Source organism: Rana temporaria, chromosome 1 (genome assembly GCF_905171775.1).
Source record: "Rana temporaria chromosome 1, aRanTem1.1, whole genome shotgun sequence".
In the NCBI taxonomy this organism is placed as follows: domain Eukaryota; kingdom Metazoa; phylum Chordata; class Amphibia; order Anura; family Ranidae; genus Rana; species Rana temporaria.
In genome coordinates, this window is record NC_053489.1 from 325,152,669 (window position 1) to 325,167,352 (window position 14,684).

The window sequence follows — 14,684 nt, forward strand, 5'->3', positions numbered from 1 at the left end:
ATTATTTTCCAAATTCAGAAGACAGCTATATTCTTTCTATTCTATTATGTTTTTTAGTCTTTTCTTGTATTCTCTATTATATTATATTCTTATTCTTTTCTACTCTATAATTTTTTTATTCTATTCTTTTATTTTCTAATGTATTCTATTCTGTTTTACTCTAATCTTTTCTATTCTATTCTGTTTTACTCTATTCTTTTCCAAATTCGGGAGACGACTATATTCATTCTATTCTATTCCTTTTTTATTCTTTTTTGTATTCTATGCTTTTATATTCTATTATTTTTTCTTTTCTAATCTATTCTTTTTTATTCTATTCTTTTATTTTCTAATATATTCTATTCTGTTTTACTCTATTCTTTTAAAAATTCTAATTTCTAAAGATGGCTATATTCTAACACTAATACATAATGTCTTTGTAGGAAATATGCAATAGTCAGCAATATGTTTAGATTTTAAAGTTGTTTCCATATTTAATCACTTGCCTACAGGGCACGTTCACCCCCTTCCTGCCCAGACCAATTTTCAGCTTTCAGCGCTGTCACACTTTGAATGACAATTGCGCAGTCATGCAACACTGTACCCAAATTACATTTTTATCATTTTTTCCCCCCACAAATAGAGCTTTCTTTTGGTGGCATTTGATAATCTCTGCGGTTTTTATTTCTTGCACTATAAACAAAAGAAGAGGGAAGAAGTTTGAAAAAAAGAAAAACACTATTTTTTATTTTTAGCTATAATAAATATCTATTTTTTTTTAAACACATGTTTTCCTCAGTTTAGGCCGATACGCATTCTTCTACATATTTTTGGTAAAAAATAAAAAAACGCAATAAGCGTATATTGATTGGTTTGCGTAATAGTTATAGGGCCAGATTCACAGAGGAGATACGACGGCGTATCTCCTGATACGCCGTCGTATCTCTGAGATACGCTTGTCGTATCTATGCGGCTGATTCATAGAATCAGTTACGCATAGATAGCCCTAAGATCCGTCAGGTGTAATTGACTTACACCGTCGGATCTTAGGATGCAATTCTAGGCCGGCCGCTAGGTGGCGTAGAATATGCAAATGACTAGTTACGGCAATTCATGAACATCCGCTTTACCCGTTGCTCTAACTTTACGTTGTTTCCGTTGAGATGCGCCGCGTAAAACTAAGGCTGCCCTCTAGGTGGACTAGCCAATGTTAAGTATAGCCGTCGTTCCCGCGTCGAAATGTGAAAACTCACGTCGTTTGCGTAAGTCGTCCGTGAATGGCGCTGGACGCCATTTACGTTAACGTCGAAAACCAATGACGTCCTTGCGACGTCATTTAGCGCAATGCACATCGGGTAATTTTCCCGACGGAGCATGCGCAGTACCCGCCCCATTTGAATTAGGCGGGCTTGCGCCAAGCGCATTTACGTTACACCGCCGCAAGTTTACAGGTAAGAGCTTTGTGAATCAGGCACTTACGCTGTAAACTTGCGGCGGTGTAACGTAAATGGGATACATTACGCCGCCGCAGCGTAACGTAGTTCTTTGTGAATCTGGCCCATAGTGTCTACAAAATAGCAGAAAATAGAGCATAAAAGGCATTAAAAACACACAGGTAACCAATAATGGTATAGTACCCTAGAAGTGACCTGAGAATACACTCACAAAAAACGAGACGGCAAAAATCAGTGACAAATTGAAAACTGGAGCTTGATCATCCAATAAGGAGATCTAAGTCCATAACTCACCCATTCACCCTCCACACAACACAAAGAGACCCCCCACCCCAAGCACATATAAAACCCCCACTGCTATCAATAATCCTAAAGATTTCCACACCATGCGGTGGTTCCCTGTAACTACAGGTGAAAGTACCACCGTCTAAGTGGGAAAAGTTGCAAAAAAGAAAAGCTCAAAAATGGGGACATGAGAAGGATCCACTATATAGTGGTATAGTAATACTGCTCAATTGGAGATAAATGGCAAGTGATAAATCAGATGAGAGAGATATAGTCCCAGGGACCGCAGACAATTCTACTAGGCTGGAGAAAAAAAGTGGTATATATATATATATGTGTCTCTGCTCTTCAGATGGGTCGCCGCGTCTGGCGTAAACAGTTATTCAATTTCCATCAGATAGTAACTGATAAGGAGGCATTCAACAAAAATATATATTTGAGACACTGTAGTAGTGATCATTAAGTATCAGAGTTCACCTATGCTGCACTTGAGAGGACTTTGCAACAATGTAGCCACAATTAATTGACGGGTTCCCATTACTTATGGGTAGTGTCCATTCTAATATATCAAGTAGATATGTCCATCAGATATTGAAATCTTGTTGAACTGCTAGTGGCAATTAGGCTTACATGAATATTGGATGTGTTGATATATACACTGTTGGTGAGCAGATAATTGATCAGCATTCCACAGAAAATAAACGGTTGAAGTTGTAGTATATTTCTATACTGGACATTACTATATTATTTACCTATCATTACTGCACTGAGGAGGAGTGCTTCAGGCTATGTGTGCTACACATGGATGGATGGCTCGGCTGCAAATCTCTCTGGCAGCACGTGAGTACAGATTTGATGTGGTAGCTACAACTCTGAGCTACACATAACAGCCCAACAGTGAGTACAACTTCAACCGTTTATTTTCTGTGGACACATCAGACACTTTTGACACATTTTTGGGACCATTCACATTTATACAGCGATCCCTGTCTTTCCTCAGCTCACAGAACAGGGATGTGTGTGTTTACACACACACACACACACACACACACACGTCCCTGTTCTGCCTCTCATGCCCAGAGATCACGCACGCCTGCTAGCCCGCTTAACCCCCCCGGCGGTAAACCCGAGCGTGACTCGGGGTTGATTTTTTATGCTAGGATCGGTAACCCCGAGTCACGCTCGGGCTGGACGTGCAGAGTGTGCAGCGGCGTGGCTTACCTTTCGCTGGATCCACAGGCAAGTTACTTACCTTGTCCCTGGATCCAGCGATGCCACCCCGCTGTGTGAGCGAGCGGGACCTCCTCGCTCGAGTCACAGTCTCCCCGTGTGCCGCCGATCTCCGTTCCCTGCGACGTTACGACGCACGGGAGCGGAGAACGGCGCCAAATTCAAAAAAGTAAACAAACACTTTACATACAGTATACTGTAATCTTATAGATTACAGTACTGTATGTAAAAAATACACACCCCCCTTGTCCCTAGTGGTCTGCCCAGTGCCCTACATGTACTTTTATATAATAAAAAATGTTCTTTCTGCCTAAAAACTGTAAATTGTCCAAAAGTGTCCCTTTATGTCAAAAATGGTTTTAGATCAGCTAGAAAACAGCGATAATAAATTACAATCACTTGCAGAAATGTGCGATAGCGATTTGTGGGGAAATTCGTCATAAAAAAATAATAATAATGACAGCGACAATTCTGCAACTGAGCAAATTTCAGTGATTTTGAGTTGATTACATTATTGAATAATTTTTATTATAATTATATTAATATTTGTTATAATTATTTATAATTATTTATTATATTATAATTTATAATTTTGTTTTAAAAAAAAAATCATACCCGGGATGCCTACAAGACTCTTGCTTGGTCAGATTTAAGTGAGTTATTTCTAAAAATTACAGGCCTACAGTATAAAACGCCAAATTTCCTTGCAAAATAATTGTACCGCTTTTGGTACGTAATTCCAGACAGAATCATACCGCCAGGGAAGTTAAAGCCACCAATGTACAGCTACGACGGTTCACCCAGTGGAGCCAACCTGCCACAGTATAACTGCAGCGGCTGGTCCACAAGCGGTTAAAGTAGAACTGAGGGCATTTTCTTTTTTCATTTTGCATAGAGTAAGGGAGCATTATAAAACTTGTCAGTTTTTTTTTTCCTATCTGTGTCCTACTTGGGAGATTTTCCTTCACTTCCTGTCGCATAGACAAAACAGGAAGTGAGAGGAAATCCCTCCAAAATGAAGGAATCCCTGGTTGTTACCAGGACCAGTGTCCCCATTGGAAGACTTGAAAAAAAAATTCCTTTGTATTTTTGAGTAGGAAATATGATAAAGTGATGGAAAACGATGCATTGGAGAGCTGTTATACAAGTTTATTATTATACAAAATGTGTGACAAAATTATTATACTTTGTATTATGTATTTTTATCATTGCATTGTACTTGGGTGTATAATTTTGTTGTGGTATTTTATGATTACCTACGATTAAACCAGCATGATTTTATTTCCGATTTTAACAAATGAACAACTGTTATTACCACTTTCTAATAAAATTAGGGCTGTTACTGATTACAATTTTCGCGTTCGATTTTTTTTTAATCGATTAATAGGCTAATTTTGATTAATTATAACGCACATACAGATCCAACTACTTTTAGCTGATCTCCTCCTTGCAGGCTGATTCCCAGTGCAGCTACCAACAACTGGAAAAATGGATAGTAGGATACAAAAAACACACAAAGGCAGTGCTCGATGGGAATAGCATTAAAACTTTTATAGTCTCCAAGTAGGTAACAAAATAAATATTGCACTGGAGATAAAATCGATGTAGCTACATAAACTGTAAAAATGGTGCGAGTAATACCAAACGGTAGCAAAAGCAGTCATAAAAACATGTAGCTAAGTATGATACTGGTATAAAAATGGGTACAACGATGCCACTGCTGAATCCAGATGAGGAGTGGGTTAACATCAGTCCGTCGGCATGTATATGTCCCATGAAGGGAACTATCACAACCCCCAGTGGATGGTTGTAGAATCCCAGGTTGAAAGAGGGAAGTGATAGAGGGAAGTGTAACAGCCCTTGCGTGTGGCAGATAGTAAGGTCCTGCCGGCATGCAGATATGAAGGAACGGCAAAGGAACCCTTCAGATGAGCCCCGCCGGTGTCCGTGACATCACCGGATCTCCGACGGAACTCCCTGAAGACCCGGAAGCCGGCAGAGAGATGAGTACCGATCAAAAGAATTTTGATCAATCAAAAAAATGTATCGATTAATCGAGGAATTAATAGTTAATTTCCACAGCCCTAAATAAAATATACCTTTTAACAAAAGTTATAATTTTACATACACTTTATTAAACTTTACATATTGGGTCAATAGAAAGGGAGAAGTGCGGTAGGAGTTTTCACAATGCAGTGACAGTTGTAAAGTTGCCACAATACAAATGACATTCACAGTAGACTGCAAACCTGGTATGAGTCAGCACTTTTACTGCTCTTCTTTATGGGGAACTCTACAACTAAAGTAGATGAAAGGTTACAAAGAAATCGTACAACCAGTGTTCTCACTTGTTTAGTGAATTGCTTCACTTCTGAAGGAATGTGCAGAATGATTAAAGTCACCATGTCACGCAACGAACATATTTTATTACATTTATATAACTGCCAATCTTTGGCTTTCCTGGCATTGAACATTTATCTTTAGAAATGTTTGTTCTTGTAAACGTTTATAGATTTCAATAGATAGTTCTTCTGCCTGTTAAATTTATATATAATTTATATTATACATCAGACAGGAGGCTCATATCTTATGCATTAATCCTTCTTTATTAATGCTCACAGCAGAAGTGTAAAAACAACTAACGTATGTAATAAAAGAAAAAACTGGTAGAACCACACCTCCCAGCAGTCCCATGGCCTAAACCACTCCCATATTGGTCTCTATAAATGGACTGCTCTCATCTAGGATCTCCCTCTTTCTTTCTGCTCACGGCGGAGCAAGTTAAGTATACATCAAATATCTGGATATATATTAATATTGATTTTATATTGATAATACTTATTGTCATTAGATATGTAACTGTCTTAGTACGGTCTACAGATACCTTGTCTCACCACACAAGGCTTCATTCACCAAATAACCTCCTTTCCATCCTCTTTTATCCCCCCTTTTTTCCTCACTACCTCTGCGCTGTACTATTTTACCCCTGTTCCGCTGGGACCGCGATCGCCAGCGGTCACCAGCGGTCATACGCGCCTTTTCTCTTCACCTGTTTTTTCTTCTCCCATGCGGCGCGCCATCTTGGGCAATCTTCCTCCTCTCTCCTTCCCATAGAACGAACGCGCGTCGCAAAGGAGGCGGATCCACCGCCTCGCTCTATCTTCACAGAGCCGCCCCCGCCGTCCTATCGCTCCACGTGCTGGACTCGGGAGGCGGGTCCCATCGTTCCTTTCAACCAATGGACGCCTGGGAACCGTAGTCTCGCGAGACTTCGCCCCAGAGCGCAATCGATCCCAGGCTCTCCTCCCGTCGCATGCCAGTCAGCGCTGGTGACCGGAGGGAGAGCCTGGTATAGTTTCTCAGACGCAAAATCTTTTCTGCACTATTTGTTCTGGGAATTTTATTCCCATCCCTGTGCCACAGTCCTCTACTCCCTATCAGAATCCCTTACAGAGCCATCGCTCTCTATTTACATACAGTTTCTACTGCTGTCTCATTATAACATGACTGAGGAAAATTCCCCCTCCCCATTAGAGCAGGACTTGGTTCTAGAACCAACTCATCTTCTCAGTACAACCCAATTACAGGACATCATTAATCAATCTGTCCAGGCAGCACTGACATTAGCTGCCGCTTCCGGACCATCCCAATCCACCCATCCCCCTGTGACCGTACCCCTCGGCACAGAACCGACCACTAAGAAAGGAAAATCTTCCTATAAAAGGAAGAATGTGGTGACGGTCTATGACTCCCCGGCAGGGGAAGCTAATAATATGCGGCGAGCAGATCCTTCCACGGACTGCCACCCCACGCATCCTACAGATCCCTTTCAACCTCTGAGCCTCAGAGAGTCAACAAAAAGGCACGGTTTAGCTAAAAGAGCCAAACCAGACTCATACGTTTTAGAGTCGGACGATGATTCATCCGCCGAGTCGGATAAACCAGATGTCTCAGGATCTGATTACTATGAGGAAGAGGATGCGGGGGCCTCGGCAATCCTCCCGGATGCCAACCCTGACGAACAGGGCAAAGACGTGCTAGACGCCATGGGGGAACCCCTATTTAATCCAGACACTATTTCCCATCCTCGCTCTGGGGACTGGTCCCCACTGCCCCACGTGTCCCAATATGTAGAACTCTGGGCACGCAAAACTTTAGATAAATCTAATCGCAACAAGCTTAGAGCGGAGTGCCCCCGCCCGCATATCCCCATGAAGGCGGTTGTCACACCTACAGTGGACCCCATTTTAATGAAATACCTGCTGAAATCAGGCAAAATGCCTAAGAAAGGAATAGACCGATCCTTTACAGGTATCCAAGACCGCATCCTGGACCTGTTCGGGCCTTTGACCAAAATCCTGAACTTAGCGGAACAATCCGCGACAACAGGCCAAGGGATTGACCTAACACAACTGCGCGGTTGGGCCCAAAGAGCCATTTGCCTTACGGGCAATGCCAACACCGCCTGTTCAGTTGAACGCAGGCGCTCTATACTCATGCGCCTCGACCCACAGCTAGCCCATCTAGCGGAGTCCGAGCCAGGCCCCTCAGCAGGGGGCATGCTTTTTGGCGAGTCCTTAATAAAGGACATTAATAAATTTGTCGGTATGTTCAACAGTCTGGACAAAGCACAAACATCCCTGAAAAAACCCAACAATGCCAGAGTTTTTCCTCGGGCCGGCAGATACAGGGGCCGCTCTGCCGGCCGATACAATTCGGGCAGACCTTTCCAGAGGTCTTCCGCTCAACCACACTATACCCAGGCTCCCACCCACTATACCACCACCGCGCAACCGGCACCATTCTTCCCTCCCCGTGGGAGACCCTGGAGGGGACGCGGCCAGAGAGGATACCCTCGTTCACGCCCGTATTCCGGTGAGTACCACACCCATTCCCTTTCCCCTCATACCGGTGGGAGGTCGCCTAATGTTTTTTTTTTACGCTCGCCTGGTCTGCGATTACGGCAGACTCCTGGGTGCTGAATACAGTAGCAGGTTTCCAAATAGACCTTGTGTCCCCACCGACTCTGGGGGTATCGCCACCCCCTATCCATTTTTCAGAGGAAAATGTGACCCTCATAGACTCCGAACTTCGGGAATTGATAGCCAAGCATGCAGTCACCGAAGTCACCACCCCATCCCCGGGGTTCTTCAGCAACCTCTTCCTAGTCAAGAAGAAGGGGGGGGGTTACCGCCCGGTCATAAATCTCCGGGACTTGAACCAACATGTCGCCTATCGACATTTCAAAATGGAAGGCATTCACTGCCTTCGAGATCTACTCACCCCCGGAGACTGGTTAGTGAAGGTGGACCTAAAGGACGCCTACCTCACAGTCCCCATGCACCCGGACTCCCAACATCTCCTCCGTTTCAGATGGTGGGGTCGCATCTGGCAATTTACGTGCCTACCGTTCGGCCTGTCCTCAGCCCCATGGTGTTTCACCAAGCTGCTGAAACCGGTCGTGGCAGCGTTGAGGAGCAGGGGAGTGCGTCTGATCATTTATCTAGACGACCTCCTCATACTAACTCACTCCAAGACTATGGCCTATCGCCATATGAATTGGACCATCGACCTGTTACAAACCCTCGGCTTTATTATCAACCGAGAGAAATCGGTTCTCGTCCCGGCTCAGGAGATGGAATTTCTGGGTTTCTCGATAGACACCCACCTCGCTATCCTTCGACTGCCCAGCGCAAAGCTGGCCCTAATCCGAAAAGAGATCAGGGCGGTTTTACGCAAAGGCTTCCTATCCCTACGCATCCTGGCACGCATAGTGGGCCTTTTGGCCGCGTCCATTCAAGCCATCTTTCCAGCTCCCTTACATTACCGAGCCCTTCAGAGGTTAAAAATCCTACACCTGCGCCAGGGCCTTCGTTACGCAGACGAAGTGTCCCTATCCCCAGAAGCTCGGGCCGAACTGCGCTGGTGGCTACGTCACGCCACCGACTGGAACGGCCGGACGATTTTCAACGCACGGCCGGATGTAGTCATAGAATCGGACGCGAGCCGACGGGGCTGGGGCGCCCGCTTGGGGATGAGATCCACGGGGGGGATCTGGTCCAGGGAGGAATCCCTGTTGCATATCAACGCTTTGGAACTCTCAGCGGCTCTCTTCGCCATTCAGAGTTTCTTAGCAACACGGACCAATTGTTGCGTATTGTTGCGCATGGACAATATCGCGGCGGTTCAATACATCAACCGCCTGGGAGGTACCAGATCCAAGATTCTAGCGGACATCTCCGCCGAGATTTGGCACTTCTGTCTGTCTCGAGACATCTCTCTTGTAGCGGAATACATTCCGGGGGTCTCCAATACAATAGCAGACTGGAACTCTCGATATCTGGTAGATTCCAGCGACTGGGGTTTAGACTGTTCGGTCTTCACCCGAATAGAATTGCTCTGGGGCCCCTTGGGCATAGACCTCTTCGCCTCTCGCCTCAACCACCAACTGCCCCGTTTCTTCAGTTGGAGACCGGACCCAGGGTCCTCAGCTGTGGACGCTTTCCGCCACTCTTGGACAGGAGGTACGCATTATGCGTTCCCCCCATTCTCCATGATCCCCAGGGTCCTTCTACAAATTACCAGTCAGGGAGCTACGGTGGTTCTGATCACACCGTGGTGGCCAGCTCAACCTTGGTTTCCCCTGATATTGGACTCGATCATCGACCTTCCCAGACTTCTTCCCCGATTCCCTCGTATCCTGTCCCACCCAACCAAGGGCATTCATCCCCTGGTGGAAGAAGGCACTCTGACGCTCCTAGCATGGCTGGTATCCGGGTGTCGGACCCGGGTGACGACCTTTCAAGCTCAGCTAGGGACCTCCTCACCATGGCCTGGGCCCCCGGGACTCGGTCGGCATACCGATCAGCCTGGCAATTTTGGGTACGTTGGTGCGACCAACGGCAAGTTGATCCCTTACGTGCCCCTGTAAACGTCATCGCAAACTACTTGGCAGACTCTTTCTCCTCGGGCAAGGCCTATAGTTCCATCAATGTCTACAGGTCAGCCATATCGGCCTACCACTATCCAGTAGATTCCATGCCCGTAGGCAAACATCCCCTTATTTGCAAACTTCTGCGGGGTATTAGGTTCAAACGTCCCCCGCGACCTAGGTATCAGTCCACCTGGGACGTTTCTAGGGTTCTTACCATGCTTTCGGACTGGGGAGACAACGATTCGCTGTCCCTTAAAATGCTGTCCTTCAAGATCACTATCCTGCTCTGCCTGGTTTCTATAAAACGCGTTTCCGACGTCAGAGCCTTGGACATTTCAAGACGCCAATTTTCACCCCAGGGTGTCAAGTTCACGATAGTCCGCAGGACGAAGACCGGTCTACATTCAGTCTTCTATCCCTTTTTCCCTTCACACCCACGACTCTGTGTGGTAAAATGTCTACAGGTATACGAAGCGTACACTGCGGACCTCCGTAGTCCAAACGCCTCGCAATTATTAGTTTCTTACGTCAGACCCCATCATCCAGTCACAACTGCCACCTTGGCACGTTGGGTTAGATCCACCATGGCTCTGGCTGGTATAGACATCACCCTGTTTGGAGCACACTCCTCCAGAGGGGCCATGGCTACCAAGGTGATGGCGACCGGAGGCTCTCTCTCTGATCTGCTAATGGCGGCCGATTGGTCCTCTGAATCAGTCTTCCGCCTTTTTTATTTCAGACCAGAAGATCATGTTGCCATGTCTGTTTTATGATGTTGATTGTTATGTACTGTTTTGTTTTCATTTGGAACATACATATATTTATGCTGTGTTAGCTTTGAACTTGCATAAGATATGAGCCTCCTGTCTGATGTATAATTCGAGATTTTCCTAGCTTGTGACGGAAAATATTGATTATATGAAGACAGGAGGCGAGTATCTTCCCTCCCTTCCCAACCCTTTCACGTTTTGTGTTTTGTTTCAGGTTATTGACTTATCGATTTCCTGGAATTTTCGCTTAAAATTATGGTTAGGGTGATGTTCCCCTGTTCGGTTTAATCAGCAAGTCTACACGACATCATGGCCCAACGCAGTCGGGACCTACAGCCTACTCTTCTTTGGAAGTCTTCGGTTACGGATAAAGGGGCCGACTGGTCGTAGAGCCGATAATCAGAAGTTAGAACCAACACCTCGCATTCACACAAGAAAGAGGAAGATCCTAGATGAGAGCAGTCCATTTATAGAGACCAATATGGGAGTGGTTTAGGCCATGGGACTGCTGGGAGGTGTGGTTCTACCAGTTTTTTCTTTTATTACATACGTTAGTTGTTTTTACACTTCTGCTGTGAGCATTAATAAAGAAGGATTAATGCATAAGATACTCGCCTCCTGTCTTCATATAATCAATATTTTCCGTCACAAGCTAGGAAAATCTCGAATTATAATATAGTTAATATTTTAGCATGTGTACAACTGAATTCCAGCTATGGTTGGTATTGCATAGTTACATAGTTGGGTCCAGCTAGGATGAATGTATAGTAAGTATACACATTCCAAGCCTGGCCAATGCCTTGTGCCAAGTGGCTGTCCTTCTGCATAGTAACCACTGAGGATTGCTCACTCAACTCGGCCCCCATTCACAAAAAAAAAATCTCTCTGTGAATACAAGGCATTTTCTGAATGGACAACGTGAATCTCATGATGTCGCAACCTCACATCGCTACATCGTCCAATTAGAGAATGCCTTGTATTCATAAAAAATAAATAAAAAATACAAGGTTATGTGAATGGGGGCAGTGATAAGTGAACGCCCCCCCTCCCGTGTTCACTATGTACAAGGGCAGCAACTCTGTGCAGGATCCAGAAGACCTCAGTGATTACTGCAGAATTGGTGACTACTGTTGTGATTGTCTGCTTCCATAGTAATTCCACAGGTATGAATTATGTATACCTAAATTGTTCAAGCTCAGACAAATGTAACTAAAGTTGAATTCCAAGAATGGATTTTATTTCATAAAGCTGAACTCTATGCATATAAAAGAAGTACAAATAATACAGCTCTGCAATCATTAATACATCATTAAATGTATTTTTAAATAAAAGCAGTGTAAGTACTCAAATCTTGCCTGGAATCAGTCTCTTGCAGTCCCTGTATAGCATAAATGGAGTGTAATGCCCCGTACACACGATTGGAAATTCCGACAGCAAAAGTCCGATGTGAGCATATGAACGAAAATTCCGACCGTGTGTATGCTCAATCGGACTTTCGCTGTTGGAATTTCCGCCAACAAAAGATTGAGGGCTGGTTCTCAAATTTTCAGACGGAAAAAAATCCTATCGGAGAATCCGATCACCTGTAGCAATTCCGACGCGCAAAATTCCGAAGCATACTCGGGATACAATTCGACGCATGCTCAGAAGCATTGAACTTTTTTTGGCTTGTCGTAGTGTTGTACGTCACGTGTTCTTGACAGTCGAAAGTTCAGAGAACTTATGTGTGACCTTGTGTATGCAAGCCAAGCTTGAGCAGAATGCCATTGGAAAAACCATCCAAGGTTTTTCCGACAGAAAATCCAATTGTGTGTACGTGGCATAAGAGGAAGAAGCCAATCATTTCATGTGCTAAGAAGCATGCTAATAGGATGAGATAGCTGAGTAACAGAGAGATGAGCTCATCACTGTGCTGCTTCTCCTTTCACTGTCCAGTCCTAGGCTGGGGTGGATTCAGGGTGACCTGGGCTCAGAAGATGTGGGTTGAATGATGCTGGCCGCCAGACTGAGGATATTTAATGGAGAGAAATCTTCTGGTTTGAAGCTGAACTTAAAGTGGTTCTTCAGTCATCTTTTGAAAAATTAAGTCAGCAGCTAAAAAACTGTAGCTGCTGACTTTTAAAAAACAGACACTCCTCCTGGATTTGATAGCCCTTGGTTGGCTTCCCAGTTCAGAGAAGTCTCATTTAGTTCATCCAATCACTATGGAGGAGGTTCTTGCAGTCATTAACTCCCTTTCCACTGGTAAGGCTCCTTTTCCAGATAGTCTACCGGTGGAATTCTACAAAGCACAGGTCGACATACTAGCTCCTCAGCTGTCCTCCTTATATACCCATTGCCTCAAAAAGGTCACCCCCCCCCTCCATGGCGAACGTGCATGTCATATTCATCCATAAAGCCACCAAAAATCTGAAACTGTGTGCCTCCTATATACCTATTGCACTTCTTAACAATGACCTTAAAATTTTAACTAAGCTTCTCACCTCCAGATTTAATTCTCTACTCCTCTCCATTATAGATCCAGATCAAACCAGTTTCATGACCCACAAGTCTTCTTAAACTATTCACCAATCTCCACGCATATCATGAAAATTAAGGTAATAGAGTGGTTGCCTCTCTCGATATTGAAAAAGCCTTCAACTTGTTTGAATGGCCTTTCCTGTGGGAGATTCTTCAAAGTATGGGTTTTCCCTTGGTATTTATCCTGTGGCTGAAAACTACCATATTTATCGTCATATACCGCGCACTTTTTGGCCCTTAAAATCAGGGCAAAATCGTGGGTGCGCGATATACGCCGATACTCACTTCCCGCGCTGTGTTTAAACGCCGCAGCCGACATATACCAAGCGCAGTACACTCGGGCACACTCGGCCAGGCTCGGCTCCCCTTGCGGTTATGCGAGAGGAGCCGAGAGGAGCCGAGCGTGCCCGAGTGTACTGCGCTCGGTATATGTCGTCGGCGGCGTTCAAACACAGTGCAGGAAGCCGGGGATCGGCTCAGAGACAGCGCGGGAGAAGCGGGGAGGACACCACGAAGGCCGCAGACGGACGCCGGACCGGACAAGGCCGCCGATGGACGCCGGGCAAGACACCAAAACTGTAAGTAATAAAAAAAATGTTTCCAGGAATTTCACGTCTAGATTAGGGGTGCACGCTATACGCCGGTGCGCGCTATAGGCAGATAAATACGGTATATATTGTTTGCCAACGGCTGCCTTTCGACTGGGAGGTCGATCATCTCCTACCTCTCTCCAGGACTTTTTGCCATAGCGATAGAACCTGTGGCTGAAGCACTTTGTGTCTCACCACATATTAAAGGACTTAGATTGGCCTGGCAGGATCAGAGGGTGGACGACCTCCTCTTCTTCCTGAATGATGCTGACTCCTCTCTACAAGGATCGTTGTTGGTCCTAATTAAGTTTTTTAAAGGTGACAGATGCAAAAAGGGTGGCTCTGTTTTTTTTAAGTTAAAACGGGTGGACGAGTTTACCTATTTAGGGGTGCGCATTTAGAGAGACGTGGCTGATTTTTTTTCATGAAATCTATGCCTGGTTGTCAACTCTGTCAAAGCCAAGCTGAAAGCATAGGAGAACCTTCCTCTGTCCCTCTTAGGTCGTATTAACCTTATTAAAATGAAGATTCTACCCCTCAGTGGATTACCAAATCTTGTTTCTCTCAATTAAACAACATTTTCTCCTCCTTCCTCTAGGGCCCCCCCCCCCCCAGGCTTAAGTTAACTACCCTTATGCTGCATCCCACATCACAGGGGATTTGGAATTCCCTGACTGCCAAAAATATATCATTGCAACCCAGTTGGTAACTGCGTTTTGGTGGCTTATTCCTGATAGGTCCCAACCCTGCAATAGTCACCGAGGCTGCCAAGGCATTGTCGAGCCTCCTTCTCTGTGGCCCCAAAGCTCCTTATGATCTGATCCCTTCCATGATTACCACCCTTTGGGCCTGAAAGGCGGGGCTCTCCGAATGCCCCCCTTAGGAATAACCCTACCATACCGCATTTTTCTAAACTCCCAGA

At 45.0% G+C, this 14,684-nt stretch overlaps 1 long non-coding RNA gene across 1 annotated transcript in view; it reads left to right on the forward strand.

The window, feature by feature from the left end:
• Positions 1–11,077, forward strand: part of LOC120945923 — a 36,690-nt gene extending 25,613 nt beyond the window's left edge. Inside the window, exon 3 of the long non-coding RNA XR_005750627.1 lies at positions 10,867–11,077. This is a non-coding gene — a long non-coding RNA (uncharacterized LOC120945923). The remainder of the gene's footprint in view (positions 1–10,866) is intronic.
• Positions 11,078–14,684: the final 3,607 nt, after the last annotated feature.